At 43.3% G+C, this 25131-nt stretch overlaps 1 pseudogene; it reads left to right on the top strand.

Annotated features, from left to right (window-relative positions):
- Positions 1–772: 772 nt before the first annotated feature.
- On the top strand, positions 773–24833 carry LOC129858898 (zinc finger C2HC domain-containing protein 1A-like; annotated as a pseudogene).
- The last annotated feature ends 298 nt before the right edge of the window (positions 24834–25131 follow it).

Genomic DNA, 25131 nt, shown 5'->3' with positions numbered 1-25131 from the left:
CAAGTAGTCAGCCTGCCACGCAGGCTCCTCGTGGAGTGTAATGTAAGGCAGGTGGTTAGAGCGTTGGACCAGTAACCGGAAGATTGCAAAAATGATTCCATGAGCTGACAAGGTAAAAATCTGTCATTCTGCCCCTGAACAAGGCAGTTAACCCCCCGTTCCTAGGCCGTCATTGAAAATAAGAATGTGTTCTTAACTGACTTGCCTAGTTAAATAAAGGTGTAAAAAATATATATATATATTCGGCAAATCGGTGTCCAAAAATACCAATTACCGATTGTTATGAAAACTTGAAATCGGCCCTAATTAATCGGCCATTCCGATTAATCGGTCGACCTCTACTCTATAGCCACCCTGGTTATTATATGACCCTGATGGTCATCTACGATCGTTGGAACATCTTGAATAACAATAAGGGGCTCATGTACTCTTAAATGTCCACTCAGCCCAGCCCTGGGAGCATGGTTCCTCTCTAGTTTTAATCCTAGGTTTATGACTTCTAGGGAGTATTTCCTAGATGCTGTGCTTCGACATATGCATTGATGGGTCGTAGATTTTTTTAACTGGGTATCTGTAAAACTCTTTGTGACAACTGCTGATGCAAAAAGGGGTTTTGAGAAATACATTTGGTTGATTTAACAGATTTGTATTATTATTATAATAAAAATATTATTATTATCATAATGTTTATTATTATGTTACAGGTGAGATGTAACCAGAAATGTTAACGTCTTGTCAAGTGCTCAGATCTGTACAGCAGCCCCAGACAATCATGTACAGCAGCCCCAGACAATCTGTACAGCAACCCCAGACAATCATGTACAGCAGCCCCAGACAATCTGTACAGCAGCCCCAGACAATCATGTACAGTAGCTCCAACTTACAAGAATGAGTTTACAAGGCAGTGATGAAAACAGTTTTATATGAGTGCTAATTCAAACATACAATGATGTATATTTGATACAATTACCCATTCAAAGCTGTTGTTACAAAATCACTTCTCATTGCATTCATTTTCAAGGTTTCACAAACATAAAACAACTATCTAGTTCATGTTTCTCGGACCAACACACAGTTGAGTTTCCTATTTACTAAAAATCAATCATTAAGACAAAACACAAAAAGTTGCAATATAATCTGTATACATGGCATTCTATACTAAAAACAGATACATTCTGAAAGATGTTGATGTGTTAACACATTTTTTTTATACATCTCTCAATTTAGGATAATTCCGTTTATTTTTACTTTACTTAAATTGTATTATTTATGTTGTCTCAAACCATGCCAATACACTACCAAGCAATGCAGACAGATGTGGAATTAACCCCATAACAGTTGTGTATATTTTTAGATCAAGAATACTAATAGGCATGATCAGATCCTCTTTCCTATGTAGGCATCCTATAATGCACAGCCACATGCAAATCCATAAACTCCATGTCACGCCCTGGCCCTAGTATTCTTTGTTTTCTTTATTATTTTAGTTAGGTCAGGGTGTGACATGGGGAATGTTTGTGTTTTGTTGGTTTTGGGTGTTTCTATGGTAAAGGGGTTGTTGGTGCAGTATATGGGTTTGTGTTGAGTACATGTGTCTAGCGTTGTCTATGTATGTTTAGTTGTCTAGGAGAGTCTATGGTTACCTGAATGAGTTCCCAATTAGAGACAGCTGATTTCGGTTGTCTCTGATTGGGAGCCTTATTTAGGGTAGCCATAGGCTTTCATTTGTTGTGAGTAGTTGTCTATGTGATACGTTTGTAGCCAGTGTGTGCACATCGTTGTTTAGCTTCACGATCGTTTTCTTGTTTTGTTTAGTTCATAAGTGTGTTTGTTTCGTTTGCCTTCTTCAAATAAAAAGGAGATGGCTTATTTTCCTAAAGCTGCGTTTTGGTCCGTCAATCCACCACACGATCGTGACAGAACTACTCACCAATACAGGACCAAGCGGCATGGAAAGCGGCAACAGGACCCACCTACACAGGATTCGTGGACATGGGAGGAGATACTGGATGGTAAGGGGCCGTGGGCACAACCGGGAGAATATCGCCTTCCTCGTGAAGAGCTGGAGGCAGCTAAAGCCGAGAGGAGGCGATATGAGGAGGCAGCACGGAGACAAGGCTGGAAGCCCGTGAGTACAACCCAAAAATTTCTTGGGGGGGCCTTAAAGGGAGTGTGGCGAAGTCAGGTAGGAAACCTGCGCCTACTCCCTGTACTTACCGTGGAGAGCGAGAGTACGGGCAGACACCGCGTTACGCAGTAGAGCGCACGGTGTCTCCTGTACGCGTGCATAGCCCGGTTCGGTACATTTCAGCTCCACGTATCGGCCGGGCTAGACTGAGTGTTGAGCCTTATGTCATGAAGCCGGCCCACCGCATCTGGTCACCAGTGCGTCTCCTCGGGCCGGCGTACATGGCACCAGCCTTACGCATGGTGTCCCCGGTTCGCCTACATAGGCCGGTGCGGGTTATTCCACCTCCCCGCACTGGTCAGGTGACGGGGAGGATACAACCAGGTAAGGTTGGGCAGGCTCGACGCTCAAGGGAGCCAGTACGCCTGCACGGTCCGGTATTTCCGGCGCCACCTCCCCGCCCCCAGTGCCTCCTCCGCGCACTAGCCATATGGTGCGTGTCTCCAGCCCTTTACCACCAGTGCCTAAACCACGCACCAAGCCTCCTGTGTGTCCCCAGAGTCCTGTGCGTCCTGTTGTTGCTCCCCGCACTAGCCCTGAGATGCGTGTCCCCAGCCCGGTGCCACCAGTCCCGGCACCACGCACCAGGCCTACAGTGCGCCTCAGCCGGCAGGAGTCTGCCGTCTGCACAGCGATGACTGAACTGCCCGTCTCCCCAGCGCCATCTGAGCCATCCGTCTCCCCAGCGCCATCTGAGCCATCCGTCTCCCCAGCGCCATCTGAGCCATCCGTCTCCCCAGCGCCATCTGAGCCATCCGTCTGCAATGAGCCTGCAAAGCCGCCCGTCTGCCATGAGCCTGCAAAGCCGCCCGTCTGCCATGAGCCTACTGAGCCGTCCGCCAGACAGGAGCCGCTAGAGCCGCCAGCCAGACAGGAGCCGCTAGAGCCGTCCGTCAGACAGGATCTGCCAGAGCCGCCAACCAGACAGGATCTGCCAGAGCCGCCAACCAGACAGGATCTGCCAGAGCCGCCAACCAGACAGGATCTGCCAGAGCCGCCAACCAGACAGGATCTGCCAGAGCGGCCAACCAGACAGGATCTGCCAGAGCCGCCAATCAGACAGGATCTGCCAGATCAGTCAGCCAGCCATGAGCAGCCAGATCCGTCAGCTAGCCATGAGCAGCCAGATCCGTCAGCTAGCCATGAGCAGCCAGATCCGTCAGCTAGCCATGAGCAGCCAGAGCCGTCAGCTAGCCATGAGCAGCCAGAGCCGTCAGCTAGCCATGAGCAGCCAGATCCGTCAGCCAGCCATGAGCAGCCAGATCCGTCAGCCAGCCATGAGCAGCCAGATCCGTCAGCCAGCCATGAGCAGCCAGATCCGTCAGCCAGCCATGAGCAGCCAGATCCGTCAGCCAGCCATGAGCAGCCAGATCCGTCAGCCAGCCATGAGCAGCCAGATCCGTCAGCCAGCCATGAGCAGCCAGATCCGTCAGCTAGCCATGAGCAGCCAGATCCGTCAGCTAGCCATGAGCAGCCAGATCCGTCAGCTAGCCATGAGCAGCCAGATCCGTCAGCTAGCCATGAGCAGCCAGATCCGTCAGCCAGCCATGTGCCATCCCTCAGTCCGGAGCTGCAGTCCCTCAGTCCGGAGCTGCCGTTCCTCAGTCCGGAGCTGCCCCTTATCCTGGGGGTGTCCCTTACCCTGGTACTGCCCCTTAGTTCGGAGCTGCCCCTGACCCTGGTACTGCCCCTTACCCTGGTACTGCCCCTTACCCTGGTACTGCCCCTTAGTCCGGAGCTGCCCCTTAGTCCGGAACTGCCCCTTAATGCAATGGGGTTAATGTGGAGGGGGGTCATTTGGAGGAAGTTAAGGAGGCGGTTAGGGACTGTGGTGACGTGGGGACCACAACCAGAGCCGGAGCCGCCATCGTGGATGGAAGCCCACCCAGACCCTCCCCTAGACTGTGTAATGGTGCGCCCGGAGTTCGCACCTTAAGGGGGGGGTTATGTCACGCCCTGGCCTTAGTATTCTTTGTTTTCTTTATTATTTTAGTTAGGTCAGGGTGTGACATGGGGAATGTTTGTGTTTTGTTGGTTTTGGGTGTTTCTATGGTAAAGGGGTTGTTGGTGTAGTATATGGGTTTGTGTTGAGTACATGTGTCTAGCGTTGTCTATGTATGTTTAGTTGTCTAGGAGAGTCTATGGTTACCTGAATGAGTTCCCAATCAGAGACAGCTGATTTCGGTTGTCTCTGATTGGGAGCCTTATTTAGGGTAGCCATAGGCTTTCATTTGTTGTGAGTAGTTGTCTATGTGATACGTTTGTAGCCTGTGTGTGCACATCGTTGTTTAGCTTCACGATCGTTTTCTTGTTTTGTTTAGTTCATAAGTGTGTTTGTTTCGTTTGCCTTCTTCAAATAAAAAGGAGATGGCTTATTTTCCTAAAGCTGCGTTTTGGTCCGTCAATCCACCACACGATTGTGACACTCCACCAATAAAACATTGAAAACCTTGACATGACTACTGGCAATGTCATTATTTTTGTCACCATCCATCAATGGTTGAATTGTGTTATTTTTCTTTGTACATGCACAGAGCTTCCAATGGCTGGAGCCAAGCAACGTAGTGAATTAAAAAGACCCAAATAAAAAGTATGTGAAAAGATGTGGTCAAAGTATAAAACTTTGCTGTTTTTTTTTTAAATAAAATGTTTTGTTTTGTGTTTTTGTTACAACAACCAGGTCTTCTTAACATTTGACATAACTAGTAAGCCTTACATCCTGAATGTATATGGGCTCCCAAATATGCACCTGGGAACACATGCACTTTTAAGTAATTGAGCCAAGAACATAATTTCTATATTGTAATTAAAATCATTGACCCATAAGAGAACACATGACCAAAGCATATAGAATAGAAACAACATTATTCTTAAATGAGAAATAGAATCTAATAAACAAATGTTTGCATAACGAAAGACATAAACTGTCTCCAATGTATTTAGCTGTGTACAACTATCATATTGGCAGTAAGGTCATTGAGAATAACAATAGTTATTGTGGGAGGTTTAGGGATAAATATAGTGAAGGATCATGAATGTTAAAGATTTGTTCACAGTGGGGATTTTGAAAGAGGGGGATTAGAACCCCAAGGTAATAGTGGTAAGAACGATCATAAAGGTCATTTCAGGTTGGTAATAACTTTATGGAAACCACTCTTCACACTGTGGATTAGAAACATGTACAGCCATAGAAAACCATCACATCAAGAAGGTGTAACAGGGATGAATGGATATTCAATGTACAACAGTAGTCTTCTGTAACAAGCAATATGTATTAAATATGTTTACATACATCCATGACTGAATGGTTTCACAAATGCGTTGAAAGGTTTTGTAAGTACGTTGTAACAGGCCTCATTCAGCAGTCTGAATTAACCTAGAGACACCAAAACATAAATGTTTAGAGAAGCTTGTTATTCCACATGTAAGGGGCAAAGAGCTGATTTACCTAACTCTGTACAGACCAACGGAATTTCCAGAGTTAGCTATCCCTGAGACTGTGTATGATAACTCTGACTCGTACATCTAATGGTTATTGTAGATGTTAGCTACAGAGGGAGTTTACAGTATGTAAAAGAGCTGTATAAAGGCAAAGAGAGCAACGAATTGACCTACGTGACCTCAGAGGGTCAGCCTACTTTATGATAGAGAATGCAGAGATGTGTACTGAACCTGTACCCATTATAACACAAAGGGATGTGTACTGAACCTGTACCCATAATAAAACAAAGTGCTCTAGGGTTAAATGTAACTAAAGGCTTTAATGAAGTGGCAGCTGCATTCATATAGATGATTTCGCTATAGTGTAGGACCAGTAAGAACATAGATTGAATTATCTGCTTTGTACTATTAAGCAAGAGGCCTGACCTATTTCTATAGAAGCCCCTTTTTATATTCAGCATCTTAATTAACTAACTCGTCAATATGTTTTAAAAAAAAGACAACTTAACGTACAGTTGAAGTCTGAAGTTTACATACACCTTAGCCAAATACATTTAAACTCAGTTTTCGTTCATTCCTGACATTTTAATCCTAGTAAAAATTCCCTGTCTTAGGTCAGTTAGGATCACCACTTGTATTTTTAGAATGTGAAATGTCAGAATAATAGTAGAGAGAATGATTTATTTCAGCTTTTATTTATTTCATCACATTCCCAGTGGGTCAGAAGTTTACATACACTCAATTAGTATTTGGTAGCATTGCCTTTAAATTGTTTAACATGGGTCAACCATTTTGGGTAGCCTTCCACAAGCTTTCCACAATAAGTTGGGTGAATTTTGGCCCATTCCTCCTGACAGAACTGGTGTAACTGAATCAGGTTTGTAGGCCTCCTTGCCCCCACACGCTTTTTCAGTTGGGATTGAGGTCGGGGCTTTGTGATGGCCACTCCAATACCTTGACTTTGCTGTCCTTAAGCCATTTTGCCACAACTTTGGAAGAATGCTTGGGGTCATTGTCCATTTGGAAGACCCATTTGCGACCAAGCTTTAACGTCCTGACTGATGTCTTGAGATGGCTTCAATATATCCACATAATTTTACGCCCTCGTGATGCCATCTATTTTGTAAAGTGCACCAGTCCCTCCTGCAGCAAAGCACTACCACAACATGATGCTGCCACCCCCGTGCTTCACGGTTGGGATGGTGTTCTTTGGCTTGCAAGACTCCCCCTTTTTCCTCCAAACACAACAATGGCCTTCCTCCTATAACCCTTAACTTCTGGTAGACCCGCTACGCTAACCTGGCAGCTAACTGAGCTAGCCACGCTGCCTGACAGCTAACTGAGCTAGCCATGCTGCCTGACAGCTAACTGAGCTAGCCACGCTGCCTGACAGCTAACTGAGCTAGCCACGCTGCCTGACATCTGTGAATTGTTAGAGGCTACTGCACTGTTGGAGCTAGGAACACAAGCATTTCGCTACAATAACATCTGCTAAATATGTGTAGCTGTCCAATAAAATTTGATTTGATTTTGACATCTGACTGATCTAGCCACGCTGCCTGACAGCTAACTGAGCTAGCCATGCTGCCTGACAGCTAACTGAGGTAGCCACGCTGCCTGACAGCTAACTGAGCTAGCCACGCTGCCTGACAGCTAACTGAGCTAGCCACGCTGCCTGACAGCTAACTGAGCTAGCCACGCTGCCTGACAGCTAACTGAGCTAGCCACGCTGCCTGACAGCTAACTGATCTAGCCACGCTGCCTGACAGCTAACTGAGCTAGCCACGCTGCCTGACAGCTAACTGATCTAGCCACGCTGCCTGACAGCTAACTGATCTAGCCACGCTGCCTGACAGCTAACTGAGCTAGCCACGCTGCCTGACATGCATTTTAATAGCAACTGAAAAGGAAAACAACGCTGTGTTATGTCTTGGATTGCTGTCCCCTCCCTGCTGGCTACCAGCATAATAATTGGTTAGTGTGCATCCCAAATTACACCTCATTCCCTATAGTGCAATACTTTTGGGACAGAACTAGGTGTGTTCTCCTGTAGTAACGTTTTCATGGGAGAAATCATATGTAGGTAGACTCTGTGTGTAAGAGGTAGGCATGCAGTTTGGTACCTATAACATTAATTCACATTTAGGAATCTAATTCACTGTCACTATTCTCCATTCTTTGGCTTGCAGGTGCTTAAACATTATGGTAAATGCAATGTCTTGGTACTGTCCTTTTAATGACCGTACTAAACCCGGAGCATGCGGAATATCTAGAGGAGATAATGTGTTTGAATTGGGACTGGTGAACTGCACTGCATTTTAAAGGGAGTATCCACTTATTGGATGTGCATATACAGTGTAGTCTTTATTAAACCCAGTTTAATCACTGATGGATACAAGCGTGGGATCTGAGCTGTAACCAGATATGAGTTGACTGCGAGTGTCATGTGACCCACCGTGAAGTGGTATGATGCCAAACCACTTCTGTCACTAGTGGTAAATCTCAGCGTCCAAGAAGACCTAAAGTACTGGTATAGAGGACTTTACAGTATATGCTGGCCAAATATAGCAGCATCACAATCAGTGGACAAAACAGTTTCTTAGAAGCAAGTGAGAGACTTTGCTCAGAGGATTCTTGGTGTTGCTCAAGAAAACAACAACCACCAACACACTGTGACGGCACCACCTCGGACCTAGTTAGCCCTTCATCATTCTACACCAATGGGTCACTGAAGTATGTGTGTGTGTGTTCCAGCCAGAGCCTTCCAAGAAGCAGTCCAACTGGCGTAGGAAACACGAGGACTTCATTGCCACCATCAGAGCTACCAAGGGCCTCACTCAGGTCATGAAGGAGGGGGGGGCCTTACCCCCACCTCCACCCCCCTCCTACGTACCAGGTAACACCACCCTTATCTCCAACTCCACCCCCCCTCCTACGACCCAGTGACTGTGTGATTGTGTTCCAGATATTATCCAGTGACTGTGTTGTTTCAGATTATATCCAGTGACTGTGTTGTTTCAGATTATATCCAGTGACTGTGTGATTGTATTGTTCCAGATATTATCCAGTGACTGTGTTGTTTCAGATGATTATATCCAGTGACTGTGTGATTGTATTGTTCCAGATATTATCCAGTGACTGTGTTGTTTCAGATTATATCCAGTGACTGTGTTGTTTCAGATTATATCCAGTGACTGTGTTGTTTCAGATTATATCCAGTGACTGTGTGATTGTTTTGTTCCAGATATTATCCAGTGACTGTGTTGTTTCAGATTATATCCAGTGACTGTGTTGTTTCAGATTAATTCCAGTGACTGTGTTGTTTCAGATTAATTCCAGTGACTGTCTGATTGTGTTGTTCCAGATTCCATCCGGTGACTGTGTGATCAAATAAAATGGTATTTGTCACATGCGTTGTAAAAACATTTACAGTGAAATGCTTACTTTCAGGCCATTCCCAACACTGCAAAGAGAGGAAAAAGAGAAATAATAGGGGAAAAATATCACAAGGAATAAATACGCAATGAGTAACGATAACTTGGTTATATACACGGGGAACAGTACCGAGTAAATGTGCTGGGGTACGAGGTAATTGAGGTAGATATGTACAGTGCCTTTGGAAAGTATTCAGACCCCTTGACTTTTTCCACATTTTGTTACTTTACAGCCTTATTCTAAAATGAATTAAATAAAAAATCCTCAGCAATCTACACACAATAACCCATAATGACAAAGCGAAAACAGGTTTGTAATTTTTTTTGAAAATGTATTAAAAATAAATAACAGAAATACCTTATTTACATAAGCATTCAGACCCTTTGCTATGAGATGCAAAATTGATCTCAGGTGCATCCTGTTTCTATTGATCATCCTTGAGATGTTTCTACAACTTGATTGGAGTCCACCTGTGGTAAATTCAATTGATTGGACATGATTTGGAAAGGCACATACCTGTCTATATTAGGTCCCACAGTTGACAGTGCATGCCAGAGCAAAAACCAAGCCATGAGGTTGAAGGAATTGTTTGTAGAGCTCCGAGACAGGATTGTTTCGAGGCACAGATCTGGGGAAGGGTACCAAAATATTTCTGCAGCATTGAAGGTCCCCAAGAACACAGTGGACTGTATCATTCTTAAATGGAAGAAGTTTGGAACCACCAAGAATCTTCCTAGAGCTGGCTCCCAGCCAAACTAAGCAATCGGGGGAGAAAGGCCTTGGACAGGGAGGTGACCAAGAACCCGATGGTCACTCTGACAGAGCTCCAGAGTTCCTCTGTGGAGATGGGAGAACCTTCCAGAAGGACAACCATCTTTGCAGCACTCCACCAATCAGGCCTTTATAGTAGAGTGGCCAGACGGAAGCCACTTCTCAGTAAAAGGCACATGACAGCCTGCTTGGAGTTTGCCAAAAGGCACCTAAAGACTCTCAGACCATGAGAAACAAGATTCTCTGGTCTGATGAAACCAAGAGTAAACTCTTTGGCCTGAATGCCAAGTGTCTTGTCTGCAGGAAACCTATCACCATCCCTACGGTGAATCATGTTTGTGGTGGCAGCATCATGCTTTGGGGATGTTTTTCAGGGACAGGGAGACTAGTCAGGATTGAGGCAAAGATCAACGGAGCAAAGTACAGCGAGATCCTGAATGAAAACCTGCTTCAGAGCGCTCAGGACCTCAGACTGGGGTGAAGTTTCACCTTCCAACAGGACAATGACCCTAAGCACACAGCCAAGACAATGCAGGAGTGGGGAGGACAAGTCTCTGAATGTCCTTGAGTAGCCCAGCAAGAGTCCAGACTTGAACCTGATCTAACATCTCTGGAGACACCTGAAAATAGTTGTGAGGCAACGCTCCCCATCCAACCTGACAGAGCTTGAGAGGATCTGCAGAGAAGAATTGGAGAAACTCCCCAAATACAGGTGTGCAAAGCTTGTAGCGTCATACCCAAGAAGACTCGAGGATGTAATCGCTGCCAAAGGTGCTTCAACAAAGTACTGAGTAAATGGTCTGAATAGCCATGTACATGTGATGTTTCATTTTATATATATATATATAATTAGTAAAAATGTCTACCTAATTTTGCTTTGTCATTATGGGGTATTGTGTGTAGATTGATGAGGGGTGAAACAATTATTTCATTTTAGAATAAGACTGTAACGTAACAAAATGTGGAAAAAGTAAAGGGGTCTGAATATTTTCCCGAAGGCACTGTAGGTGGGGTAAAGTGACATGGCAACAGGATCAGGGCTGTAACCAGGGTTTTAGTCTGGAATTTACTGCTTTTCTATACAATATAAAATGAATAAACATTAATGTGCTATTTGGAGAACAGCAAAAACATGCCAAAATGACCACAGCCATTGTCACCTTGGCTGCTGTAGGTTCATTCACCTCAGTCCATCAACAAACACATAGCCTATTAGCTTTACAATTCTAATGTTTTACCCCTAAAAGAGGGGAAATATGATTCACGTTGACACTTAGCATTAGCGATAAAACAAGTGTTTTGCATTTTAATATAGGCCTGTAGGTTTATAGGAGGTCTAGGCCCATGTGGAGATCTTCATATTGATTGGTAACTTGTTTCGTAAGATTAGTACAGATTTCTCATGGGACCCCAACCCCAAGAGCCACTGTACTAACCTCTCTCTCTCTCTCTCTCTCTCTCTCTCTGCTTGCTTCCTCTCTCTGTCTCCACTGCTTCCTCCTGCATGCATTGCAGCTTGCCTCAGCCTTACCACTGAGCGCTGTAAAGCAAAGTTAGTCTGAGAACTGTGTGATTGTGTTGTTTCAGATTATGTCCAGTGTCCATCCTGCCAGCGGCAGTTCAGTGAGAATGCAGCAGACACATTCAATTCTGTAAGGAGCTGCACGCACACAAATGTGAAGTCCAGCGCTGAAGCCTGGGTATGAGTGAAGAACAGCACTGAAGCCTGGGTATGAGTGAAGAACTGCACTGAAGCCTGGGTATGAGTGAAGGACAGCACTGAAGCCTGGGTAGGAGTGAAGGACAGCACTGAAGCCTGGGTATGAGTGAAGGACAGCACTGAAGCCTGGGTATGAGTGGAAAACAGCACTGAAGCCTGGGTATGAGTGAAGGACAGCACTGAAGCCTGGGTATGAGTGAAGGACAGCACTGGCGATGGGTATGAGTGAAGGACAGCACTGGCGATGGGTATGAGTGAAGGACAGCACTGGCGATGGGTATGGGTGAAGGACAGCACTGGCGATGGGTATGAGTGAAGGACAGCACTGACGATGGGTATGAGTGAAGGACAGCACTGAAGCCTGGGTATGAGTGAAGGAAAGCACTGACGATGGGTATGAGTGAAGGACAGCACTGAAGCCTGGGTATGAGTGAAGGACAGCACTGAAGCCTGGGTATGAGTGAAGGAAAGCACTGACGATGGGTATGAGTGAAGGACAGCACTGAAGCCTGGGTATGAGTGAAGGAAAGCACTGACGATGGGTATGAGTGAAGGACAGCACTGAAGCCTGGGTATGAGTGAAGGACAGCACTGAAGCCTGGGTATGAGTGTTTAACGGTTCTTTTAAGTGTGTGATCCATACACAGTGAGTGTGTTGCAACAGTGCGGGTGTGGGTGTCCGCACACCTGCACTCTCCACAGTTCAAGCCTCCTGCTCCTGTGAAGAAGGCCAACTCTCCTGCTGTGTCCTACTCTTCCTCCTGTTTACCCCAGAGATCTGGCCTGGCCCAGCACTCGGGTAACACACACATACACACACACACGCTGGTCCTCAGTAAGATGATGGCAGAGATATTTGTGTAACCCAGGGGTTATTTCACATGCTTGTCTCTTTCTGCTCAGTTTCTTTTACAAAACTGTCTCTGTCTTCTAGAGGACATCTCAAAATAGACACAGTCTCTTCTGTGCTAGGCCACACTGACTGAAACTAACACTGGAGCTAGCACTCTGTAGTACTAAACTAACACTGGAGCTAACACTCTGTAGTACTAACTAATACTGGAGCTAGCACTCTGTAGTACTAAACTAATACGAGCTAGTACTCTGTAGTACTAAACTAACACTGGAGCTAGCACTCTGTAGTACTAAACTAACACTGGAGCTAGTACTCTGTAGTACTAAACTAACACTGGAGCTAGCACTCTGTAGTACTAAACTAACACTGGAGCTAGTACTCTGTAGTACTAAACTAACACTGGAGCTAGCACTCTGTAGTACTAAACTAATACGAGCTAGCACTCTGTAGTACTAAACTAACACTGGAGCAAGCACTCTGTAGTACTCAACTAACACTGGAGCTAGCACTCTGTAGTACTAAACTAACACTGGAGCTAGCACTCTGTAGTACTAAACTAACACTGGCGCTAGCACTCTGTAGTACTAACTAACACTGGAGCTAGCACTCTGTAGTACTAAACTAATACGAGCTAGTACTCTGTAGTACTAAACTAACACTGGAGCTAGTACTCTGTAGTACTAAACTAACACTGGAGCTAGCACTCTGTAGTACTAACTAATACTGGAGCTAGCACTCTGTAGTACTAAACTAACACTGGAGCTAGCACTCTGTAGTACTAAACTAATACGAGCTAGCACTCTGTAGTACTAAACTAATACGAGCTAGTACTTTGTAGTACTAAACTAATACTGGAGCTAGCACTCTGTAGTACTAAACTAATACGAGCTAGTACTCTGTAGTACTAAACTAACACTGGAGCTAGCACTCTGTAGTACTAAACTAACACTGGAGCTAGTACTCTGTAGTACTAAACTAACACTGGAGCTAGCACTCTGTAGTACTAAACTAACACTGGAGCTAGTACTCTGTAGTACTAAACTAACACTGGAGCTAGCACTCTGTAGTACTAAACTAATACGAGCTAGCACTCTGTAGTACTAAACTAACACTGGAGCTAGCACTCTGTAGTACTCAACTAACACTGGAGCTAGCACTCTGTAGTACTAAACTAACACTGGAGCTAGCACTCTGTAGTACTAAACTAACACTGGCGCTAGCACTCTGTAGTACTAACTAACACTGGAGCTAGCACTCTGTAGTACTAAACTAATACGAGCTAGTACTCTGTAGTACTAAACTAACACTGGAGCTAGTACTCTGTAGTACTAAACTAACACTGGAGCTAGCACTCTGTAGTACTAACTAATACTGGAGCTAGCACTCTGTAGTACTAAACTAACACTGGAGCTAGCACTCTGTAGTACTAAACTAATACGAGCTAGCACTCTGTAGTACTAAACTAATACGAGCTAGTACTTTGTAGTACTAAACTAATACTGGAGCTAGCACTCTGTAGTACTAAACTAATACGAGCTAGTACTCTGTAGTACTAAACTAACACTGGAGCTAGCACTCTGTAGTACTAAACTAATACGAGCTAGTACTCTGTAGTACTAAACTAACACTGGAGCTAGCACTCTGTAGTACTAACTAACACTGGAGCTAGCACTCTGTAGTACTCAACTAACACTGGAGCTAGCACTCTGTAGTACTAAACTAATACGAGCTAGCACTCTGTAGTACTAAACTAATACGAGCTAGCACTCTGTAGTACTAAACTAATACGAGCTAGTACTTTGTAGTACTAAACTAATACTGGAGCTAGCACTCTGTAGTACTAAACTAATACGAGCTAGTACTCTGTAGTACTAAACTAACACTGGAGCTAGCACTCTGTAGTACTAAACTAATACGAGCTAGTACTCTGTAGTACTAACTAACACTGGAGCTAGCACTCTGTAGTACTCAACTAACACTGGAGCTAGCACTCTGTAGTACTAAACTAACACTGGAGCTAGCACTCTGTAGTACTCAACTAACACTGGAGCTAGCACTCTGTAGTACTAAACTAACACTGGAGCTAGCACTCTGTAGTACTAAACTAATACGAGCTAGTACTCTGTAGTACTAAACTAACACTGGAGCTAGCACTCTGTAGTACTAACTAACACTGGAGCTAGCACTCTGTAGTACTCAACTAACACTGGAGCTAGCACTCTGTAGTACTAAACTAACACTGGAGCTAGCACTCTGTATTACTAACTAACACTGGAGCTAGCACTCTGTAGTACTAAACTAATACGAGCTAGTACTCTGTAGTACTAAACTAACACTGGAGCTAGTACTCTGTAGTACTAAACTAACACTGGAGCTAGCACTCTGTAGTACTAACTAATACTGGAGCTAGCACTCTGTAGTACTAAACTAACACTGGAGCTAGCACTCTGTAGTACTAAACTAATACGAGCTAGCACTCTGTAGTACTAAACTAATACGAGCTAGTACTTTGTAGTACTAAACTAATACTGGAGCTAGCACTCTGTAGTACTAAACTAATACGAGCTAGTACTCTGTAGTACTAAACTAACACTGGAGCTAGCACTCTGTAGTACTAAACTAATACGAGCTAGTACTCTGTAGTACTAAACTAACACTGGAGCTAGCACTCTGTAGTACTAAACTAATACGAGCTAGTACTCTGTAGTACTAAAATAACACTGGAGCTAGCACTCTGTAGTACTAACTAACACTGGAGCTAGCACTCTGTAGTACTCAACTAACACTGGAGCTAGCACTCTGTAGTACTAAACTAACACTGGAGCTAGCACTCTGTAGTACTAAACTAACACTGGAGCTAGCACTCTGTAGTACTAAACTAACACTGGAGCTAGTACTCTGTAGTACTAAACTAACACTGGAGCTAGCACTCTGTAGTACTAACTAATACTGGAGCTAGCACTCTGTAGTACTAAACTAACACTGGAGCTAGTACTCTGTAGCACTAAACTAACACTGGAGCTAACACTCTGTAGTACTAAACTAATACGAACTAGTACTCTGTAGTACTAACTAACACTGGAGCTAGTACTCTGTAGTACTAAACTAACACTGGAGCTAGCACTCTGTAGTACTAAACTAATACGAACTAGTACTCTGTAGTACTAACTAACACTGGAGCTAGTACTCTGTAGTACTAAACTAATACTGGAGCTAGCACTCTGTAGTACTAAACTAACACTGGAGCTAGCACTCTGTAGTACTAAACTAATACGAGCTAGCACTCTGTAGTACTAAACTAATTTGAGCTAGTACTCTGTAGTACTAAACTAATACGAGCTAGTACTCTGTAGTACTAAACTAACACTGGAGCTAGCACTCTGTAGTACTAAACTAACACTGGAGCTAGCACTCTGTAGTACTAAACTAACACTGGAGTTAGCACTCTGTAGTACTAACTAACACTAGCACTCTGTAGTACTAAACTAATATGAGCTAGTACTCTGTAGTACTAAACTAATACGAGCTAGTACTCTGTAGTACTAAACTAATACGATCTAGCACACTATAGTACTAAACTAACACTGGAGCTAGCACTCTGTAGTACTAACTAATACGAGCTAGTACTCTGTAGTACTAAACTAACACTGGAGCTAGCACTCTGTAGTACTAAACTAATACGAGCTAGCACTCTGTAGTACTAAACTAACACTGGAGCTAGCACTCTGTAGTACTAAACTAATACGAGCTAGCACTCTGTAGTACTAAACTAATACGAGCTAGCACTCTGTAGTACTAAACTAACACTGGAGCTAGCACTCTGTAGTACTAAACTAATACGAGCTAGTACTCTGTAGTACTAAACTAACACTGGAGCTAGTACTTTGTATTACTAAACTAACACTGGAGCTAGCACTCTGTAGTACTAAACTAATACGAGCTAGTACTCTGTAGTACTAAACTAACACTGGAGCTAGCACTCTGTAGTACTAAACTAACACTGGAGCTAGCACTCTGTAGTACTAACTAACACTGGAGCTAGCACTCTATAGTACTAAACTAACACTGGAGCTAGCACTCTGTAGTACTAACTAACACTGGAGCTAGCACTCTGTAGTACTAAACTTATACAACCTCTTGGGCTTTGCAGCCATTCACATACAAATTCACTGAACTAAAGCCACTTTGCTGGAGAGATAGGATTGTCATGTTTTTATGTCTACACCCTTTATTCCTCTCCCCTCTTCACCTCCTCTCATCTCCTCTCTCCCCACCTTCTCTCCGCACGTCCTCCTCACATCCTCTCTCCGCTCTTCCTCTCCCTCTCCTCTTTTTCTCTCTCAGCACCTCCTCTCTCCCCCCTTCTCCTCACCTCCTATCTCCTCTCGGCTTTCCTACTTTCCTTCCCCCGTCTCCTCCCTTCGTCTCCTCCCCTCTTCTTTCCGCTCCTCAAATCAAATATACACATGGTTAGCAGATGTTAATGCGAGCCTAGCGAAATGCTAGTGCTTCTAGTTCCGACGACAGTAATATCTAACAAGTAATCCTCCTGTCTCCTCTCCGCTCTCTTCCTTTCCTGTCCTCATCCCCCCTCTTCTCTCCTCTCCCCTCATCTCCTCCCATCTTCTCTTCTCTCCTCTCCCCTCATCTCCCTTCCTCTCTCCGCTCTCCTCATCTCCCTTCCTCTCTCCGCTCTCCTCATCTCCCTTCCTCTCTCCACTTTCCTCTCTCCCCTTATCTCCACAACCTCCTCTCTCCCCTAATCTCTGCACCTCCTCTCTCCGCACCTCCTCTCTCCGCTAATCCTCTCTCCCCTCATCTCCGCTCCTCCTTTCCTGACCTCACCCCCCCATCTCCTCCTATCTCCGCTCCTCCTTTCCTGTCCTCATCCCCCCTCTCCTCCTCTCTTCGCTCATCCTCCCTCCTTCCTCTCCTCTATTCTCCTGTTCTCTCTCCTCCCCTCCCTATAGGGATCCCATCCATTAAGATTACCTCTTGCAGGATCAGTGAGGAGCGCCCCTTCTGGTTACTCTCCTAACTGCACTGCTGCGTTAGTACACACACACAATGTACATACCACACACACACACACACACACACACACACACACACACACACACACACACACACACACACACACACACACACACACACACACACACACACACACACACACACACACACACACACACACACACACACACACAATGCACATACCATGCGCGCGCACACACACACACACACACACACACACACACACACACACACACACACACACACACACACACACACACACACACACACACACACACACACACACACACGTCAATAAATCCTGCCAATATGTAACACACTATAAATGTAAGACCACCAGTAAAAACTATTCCCTGTTCTTCCTTCTTTCCCTCATTCCTTCTCCTTTCATTCCTTCTCCTCTCATTCTGTCCCTCCTCCTTTCTCCTCCTCTCAGTGTTGGAGGAAAGCCCTGCCCAGTAGGTTCCTACGGCTCTGTGAAGAACTGTCTGTCAGCAGGGGGACTCAACAACAGGAAAGCAGACAACTCCAACTCCAGGTAGGAAAGGGCCTGGCTGAGTGACTGGGAGTGTATTGTGTGTGATGATTGTGATGAAGTGTTAGACAACTCCAAGTCTGGAGAATGAATACTGATCTCTTGTGGTATTGCTCAGAATAATTAAACCTCTGCAGTGGTTGCCCTCTCTCTCACTCTCTTTGCCTTTCTCCACTTCAGGAACGATGCTAAACGCGACAACGATGTGGATAATGGTGGAATGATGACAATGTTTTGCCATGAGTGTGTATCCAAGTACCCTGTAGACTGGGCCAAGTTCTGTTGTGAGTGTGGATCCAAGTACCCTTTAGACTGGGCCAAGTTCTGATGAGAGGAGAAATAGAAGGGAGGAGGATAGCAGAAAAGAGAAGTGGGGAGGAGAAAAATAGGAAATGAAATTGAATGGGGGTAGTTTACTGGAACCCTGGGCTATATTGGTGTTATTACACATACCGTTACCTAGCTAAAATAGCACATGGCCAGACAGCCATTTTTGGGGGGTCCTAACATCACAGTCAATTTGGCATCAGTTGCCATAACTTTTATGACATTATTAGGATTATGTTGGCTTAATTTCCACTATAAACATGAGCCCATCCTATGGACCATGGTCTATAAACCCTCTCCAATGCAACTCACACTCTCATCCCATTCACTCCCTCCCTCCCTACCGTTTCTCTTCTGCATTACGTGTTCAATGTGTTACTATTGAAGTGCAATATGATTGACTACTGACTTTTTATTTCAAAGGAGTTTCATTATTTTATAATGAAGCTGAATGGAATGTGTCATTTGTGCTAAGGAGACGCATTATTTTCATTGGGTCGTGAGTAGAATGAAATGTTATGTATTTGGCAAATACATTATTTTCACTAGGACCAATGTGAGGCCATTGCTGTAAAATAGTTGTGGTACAGGTCAGGGTTTTAAAATCCACCATTTTCGTCAAACAATACAACATATGCAATACAAAGCTTTGAAATGAAAGCTATGAAAGGTATGAAAATTCATACCCTGATATTTCCACATTCAGTTGAAGTCGGAAGTTTACATACACTTAGGTTGGAGTCATTAAAACTAGTTTTTCAACCACTCCACAAATTTCTTGTAAACAAACTATAATTTTGCCAAGTCAGTTAGGACATCTACTTTGTGCATGACACAAGTCATTTTTTCCAACAATTGTTTACAGACAGATTATTTCACTTATAATTCACTGTATCACAATTCCAGTGGGTCAGAAGTTTACATACACTAAGTTGATTGTGCCTTTAAACAGCTTGGAAAACTCCAGAAAATGATGTCATGGCTTTAGAAGCTTCTGATAGGCTAATTGACATAATTTGAGTCAATTGGAGGTGTTCCTGTGGATGTACTTCAAGGCCTACCTTCAAACTCAGTGCCTCGTTGCTTAAAATCATGGTAAAATCTAAAAAATCAGCCAAGACCTCAGAAAAAGAATTGTAGACCTCCACAAGTCTTGTTCATCCTTAGCAGCAATTTCCAAATGAACGTGAAGGTATCACGTTCATCTGTACAAACAATAGTACACAAGTATAAACACCATGGGACCACACAGCCGTCATACCGCTCAGGAAGGAGACGCGTTCTGTCTCCTAGAGATGAACGTACTTTGGTGCGAAAAGTGCAAATCAATCCCAGAACAACAGCAAAGGACCTTGTGAAGATGCTGGAGGAAACAGGTACAAAACTATCTATATCCACAGTAAAACGAGTCCTATATTGACATAACCTGAAAGGCCGCTCAGCAAGGAAGAAGCCACTGCTCCAAAACAGCCATAAAAAAAGTCAGACTACGGTTTGCAACTGCACATGGGGACAAAGATTGTACTTTTTGGAGAAATGTCCTCTGGTCTAATGAAACAAAAATAGAACTGTTTGTCCATAATTACCATTGTTATGTTTGGAGGAAAAGGGGGATACTTGCAAACCTAAGAACACCATCCCAAACGTGAAGCACGGGGGTGGCAGCATCATGTTGTGGGGGTGTTTTGCTGCAGGAGGAACTGGTGCACTTCACAAAATAGATGGCATCATGAGGGAGGAAAATGGTGGATATATTGAAGCAACATCTCAAGACATCAGTCAGGAAGTTAAAGCTTGGTCGCAAATGGGTCTTTCAATTGGACAATGACCCCAAGCATACTTCCAAAGTTGAGGCAAAATGGCTTAAGGACAACAAAGTCAAGGTATTGGAGTGGCCATCACATAGCCCTGAACTCAACCCTATATACATTTTGTGGGCAGAAATTAAAAAGCGCAAGGAGGCCTACAAACCTGACTTAGTTACATCAGCTCTGTCAGGAGGAATGGGCGAAAAGTCCCCCAACTTGTTGTGGGAAGCTTGTGGAAGGCTACCCGAAATGTTTGACCCAAGTTAAACAATACTAATTGAATGTATGTAAACTTCTGACCCACTGGGAATGTGATGAAAGAAATTAAAGCTGAAATAAATAATATTCTCTACTATTATTCTGACATTTCACATTCTTAAAATAAAGTGGTGATCCTAACTGACCTAAGACAAAGCATTTTTACTAGGATTAAATGTCAGGAATTGTGAAACTGAGTTTAAATGTATTAGGCTAAGGTGTATGTAAACTTCCGGCTTCAACTGTACATGGGTAAGGACCGTAATTCATATCCTGCACACACTGCGGCCCGCCAGGACCAGGGATGAAGAACATGTTCACTACAACCACTTCCAACCACATCTGTCAGTTTCTATCTAGACGTAAACTAAGACGTACAGTATCTGCCTGCTACCCAGCTCATTGTAAATAATAATTTTACACTAAATTTAGCAAATTTCATCACTATCATTAACGTTATTATAGTCATCTTGTATCAAAACATCTTAATGTGTCATTTTTACTGTAAATTCTCCCCGATGCAGGCATTATTACTGTAAATTCTCCCCGATGCAGGCATTATTACTGTACATTTCCCCCGATGCAGGCATTATTACTGTAAAATGATCCCTGGTGCAGGCATTATTACTGTAAAATGATCCCCGATGCAGGCATTATTACTGTAAATTCTCCCCGATGCAGGCATTATTACTGTAAATTTCCCCCGATGCAGGCATTATTACTGTAAAATGATCCCTGGTGCAGGCATTATTACTGTAAAATGATCCCTGTTGCAGGCATTATTACTGTAAAATGTTCCCTGATGCAGTCAATATTACCTGACTGGATAGGACATTCATATTCTGGATATTGATTTCAGACGCCGTAATATGGACATGCTTTAATGTCACTTCCGTCATTTGCATTTAACAATGAACATTGATGAAGAATCGTCTGTGTACTTGTCCATCTGTGTGTGTGTTTGTGTGTGTTCTTTAGCTAGTACAAACAGCAGACTGTTTTTAGGTGTCCTTTAATTTGCAGGTTAGTTGGTCTTTAAAGAAGGAATATACCGTAGAAGGTATTTGCTGTTGAATATAAAAATATACACTGAACAAAAGTATAAACTCAAGATGTAAAGTAAAAACTTGTTCCAAGGATGAAGCAGAGCTCATTTTTCAATTGAGTTTATTCAAGCAATTGCAAGGAAGTTATCTCTCTGGGTATACCGGGGAGGAATTTGATTATTTACATGTTCGTCTTTATATACTGTATATACACACACAAAAGTATGTGGACACCCCTTCAAAATATGTGGATTCGGCTATTTCAGCCACAAGTGTTGCTGACAGGTGTATAAAATCGAGCACACAGCTATGAACAAACACTAGCACTAGAATGGCGTTACTGAAGAGCTCAGTGACTTTCAACATCGCACCGTCAAAGGATGCCACCTTTCCAACAAGTCAGTTCGTCAAATTGCTGCCCTGCTAGAGCTTCCCCGGTCATCTGTAAGTGATGTTATTGTGATGTGGAAACGTCTAGGAGCAACAACAGTTCAGCTGCGAAGTGGTAGGTCACACAAGCTCACAGAACGGTACTGTCGAGTGCTGAAGCACGTAGCGCGTAAAAATCGTCTGTTCTCGGTGGCAACACTCACTACCGACTTCCAAACTGCCTCTGGAAGCAACGTCAGCACAATAACTGTTTGTCGGGAGCTTCATCAAATGGGTTTCCATGGCCGAGCAGCCTCACACAAGCCTAAGATCACCATGCGCAATGCCAAGCGTTGGCTGGAGTGGTGTAAAGCTCGCTGCCATTGGACTCTGGAGCAGTGGAAACGCGTTCTCTGGAGTGATGAATCACACTTCACCATCTGGCAGTCCGACGGCTGAATCTGGGTTTGGCAGATGCCAGGAGAATGAACGCTATCTGCCTGAATGCATAGTGCCAACTGTAACGTTTGATGGAGGATGAATAATGGTCTGGGGCTGTTTTTTCATGGTTCAGGCCCCTTAGTTCCAGTGGAGGGAAATCTTAACACAACAGCATACAATGACATTATAGACGATTCTGTGCTTCCAACTTTGTGGCAACAGTTTGGGGAAGGCACAAAAGTGAGGTCCATATAGAAATGGTTTGTCGAGATTGGTGTGGAACAACTTGACTGGCCTGCACAGATCCTTGACTTCAACCCCATCGAACACCGATTAGCCAGACCCAATCGCCCAACATCAGTGCCCGACCTCACGGAAGCAAGTCCCCGCAGAAATTCTTAAACATCTAGTGGAAAGCCTTCCCAGAATAGTACAAACAAGAACCGGTTCTAACCAGTCCTCACAGTGTTCGTGTCGACGATAGGGGAGTGATAAGATCTTTAGAGTCTAAACAAACAGAACAAGAATTTAGCCTGGTTGCTAACGAGACAATAACAAATCACTCCTTTCTGCGGTGTATGAAGAGGTTACTGGACATCAGAGGAAATTACCAGTAAATAGCACTATTCAACTCAAGCATTTCATAGCATTTTAGGCTAACGAAACCATTTTACCCCCACACTACCTTACAAAGCTTGAAATCAAGATAAGCATTGTTCATCAAATAAGGGGAGAAGACCTGCACGAAGGCTATGGCTGAATTTCACAAGATCTAAGTTGGATTTAAAGTTTTTTGGAAGGATTTAGTAACTTGGATTTAATTTAAGAAACCAGAGTTGAAAGCAAACATTCAGCCTTGTAGGTATGCTTTGGGATAATTGTCCTGTGCCACAGGCTCACCATTGCAACAGAACAACTCGCACATTGTCTTTTATTTTCTTTGCCACGTATATATTTCCCCTTTTGTATATTATATACTGAACAAAAACATAAACGCAACATGCAACAATTTCAAAGATTTGACTAAATTACAGTTTATATGAGGATATCAGACAATTGAAAAAAATTCATTAGGCCCTAATCTATGGATTTCCCCACTGGGAAACTCTGCGGTTGTGATGCCTGTGGCACCTACTGCCAAAATCTCTAAAATGACGTTGGAGGTGGCTTATGGTAGAGAAATTAACATTAAATTATCTGGCAACAGCTCTGGTGGACATTCCTGTAGTCAGCATGCCAATTGCACGCTCTCTCAACTTGAGACATCTGTGGCATTGTGTTGTGTGACAAAACTGCACATTTTAGAGTGGCCTTTTATTGTCCTCTGCACAAGGTGCACCTGTGTATCTTGATCATGCTGTTTAATCAGCTTCTTGATATGGCACACCTGCCAGGTGCATGGATTATCTTGTCAAAGTAGAAATGCTCACTAACTGGGATGTAAACAAATTTGTGAGATATAAGGTTTTTGTGCCAATGAAACATTTCTTTGATCAAGTATTTCAGTTTATGAAACATGGCACCAGCACTTTACATGTTGGGTTTATATTTTTGTTCAATATAGTAATTCCATAGAATTTATAATTTTTTCAAAACATGTTTTTGGCAGGATTATACGACCTTAAAGGACTATATATAGACTATACTACCTTACAGGATGATATAGTATACTGTACATAGACTGTCCTACCTCACAAGACCATACTACCTTAAGGACTATACACTATATATAGACTATACCACCTTAAAGGAGTATACTGCATTACAGGCCTAGATACTATATATGGCCTATACTACATTATAGGAATATATACTATATATAGACTATACTACCTTCCAGGACTATATACTATATGTAGACTATACTAACTTGCAGGACTATTAATATACGTAGACTATACTATCTTACAGGACTATATACTATATATTTAGACTATACTACCTATTAGGACTATTAACTATATATAGACTGTACTACCTTACAGAACAATACCACCTTACAGGACTATATATTATACATACTACCTTACAGGACTATATATAAACTATACTTCATTACAGGTCTATACTACTTTACAGGACTATATACTATATATAGACCATACTACCTCCCATGATTATACTAATTACAGGACTATATAGAGACTATACTACCTCACAGGATGATATACTAAAGATAGACTATACTTCCTTACAGGACTATGTACTATATATAGACTTACAAACAGGACAATACTACCTTACAGGATTATATACTATTGTTGGAATCGGCTAAACTTTGATCATTGAGGTAGTAAATGGATGATAGGAAATGACTATGTTAGAAGTTAATGGTACTCTGAAGACAGACAGAAGGCTTTGGAATGTGTTTGATGGAGGAGAGGAGAGCGATGTGTTGATATAGGGAAGACAAATGGATATACAGTATGTGGATCAGGAGGTGAGGGGTGAGGTCAGTTCCCCTTAAGGGAGTAATCAGGGTTAGTATTTGGTTACCTTCTTTCCTGTGGAGCCATAAACTCTAAGGAGGAGGAGTGTCTTAAGTAGGATGTATATAACTGTGATGTCTGAAATGTTTTGCTGTCTGATTACAGCTGTACAGAACCTTTGGGGAATGATTAAACTTGGTTTAAAGCTTCTCTAGTGTGCGTGAGTTATTTACTCTGAAAAATAAGAACCCAACACTATATATAGATTATACTACCTTACAGACTTATACTACATTCCAGGACCATGCCATCCTACAGGGCTATGTACTATATGTAGACAATACTGCCTTACAGGACTATACTACTTTACAGCACCATATTACCTTACAGGACTATATACGATATATAAACGATGCTACCTTACAGGACCATTCTACCTTACTGGACTCTATACTATATGTAGACTATACTAC

The sequence above is a fragment of the Salvelinus fontinalis genome, chromosome 7 (genome assembly GCF_029448725.1).
Source record: "Salvelinus fontinalis isolate EN_2023a chromosome 7, ASM2944872v1, whole genome shotgun sequence".
Lineage (NCBI taxonomy): Eukaryota > Metazoa > Chordata > Actinopteri > Salmoniformes > Salmonidae > Salvelinus > Salvelinus fontinalis.
Note: the sequence above shows the minus strand (reverse complement) of the source record. Positions and strands in the feature narration are given on the sequence as shown.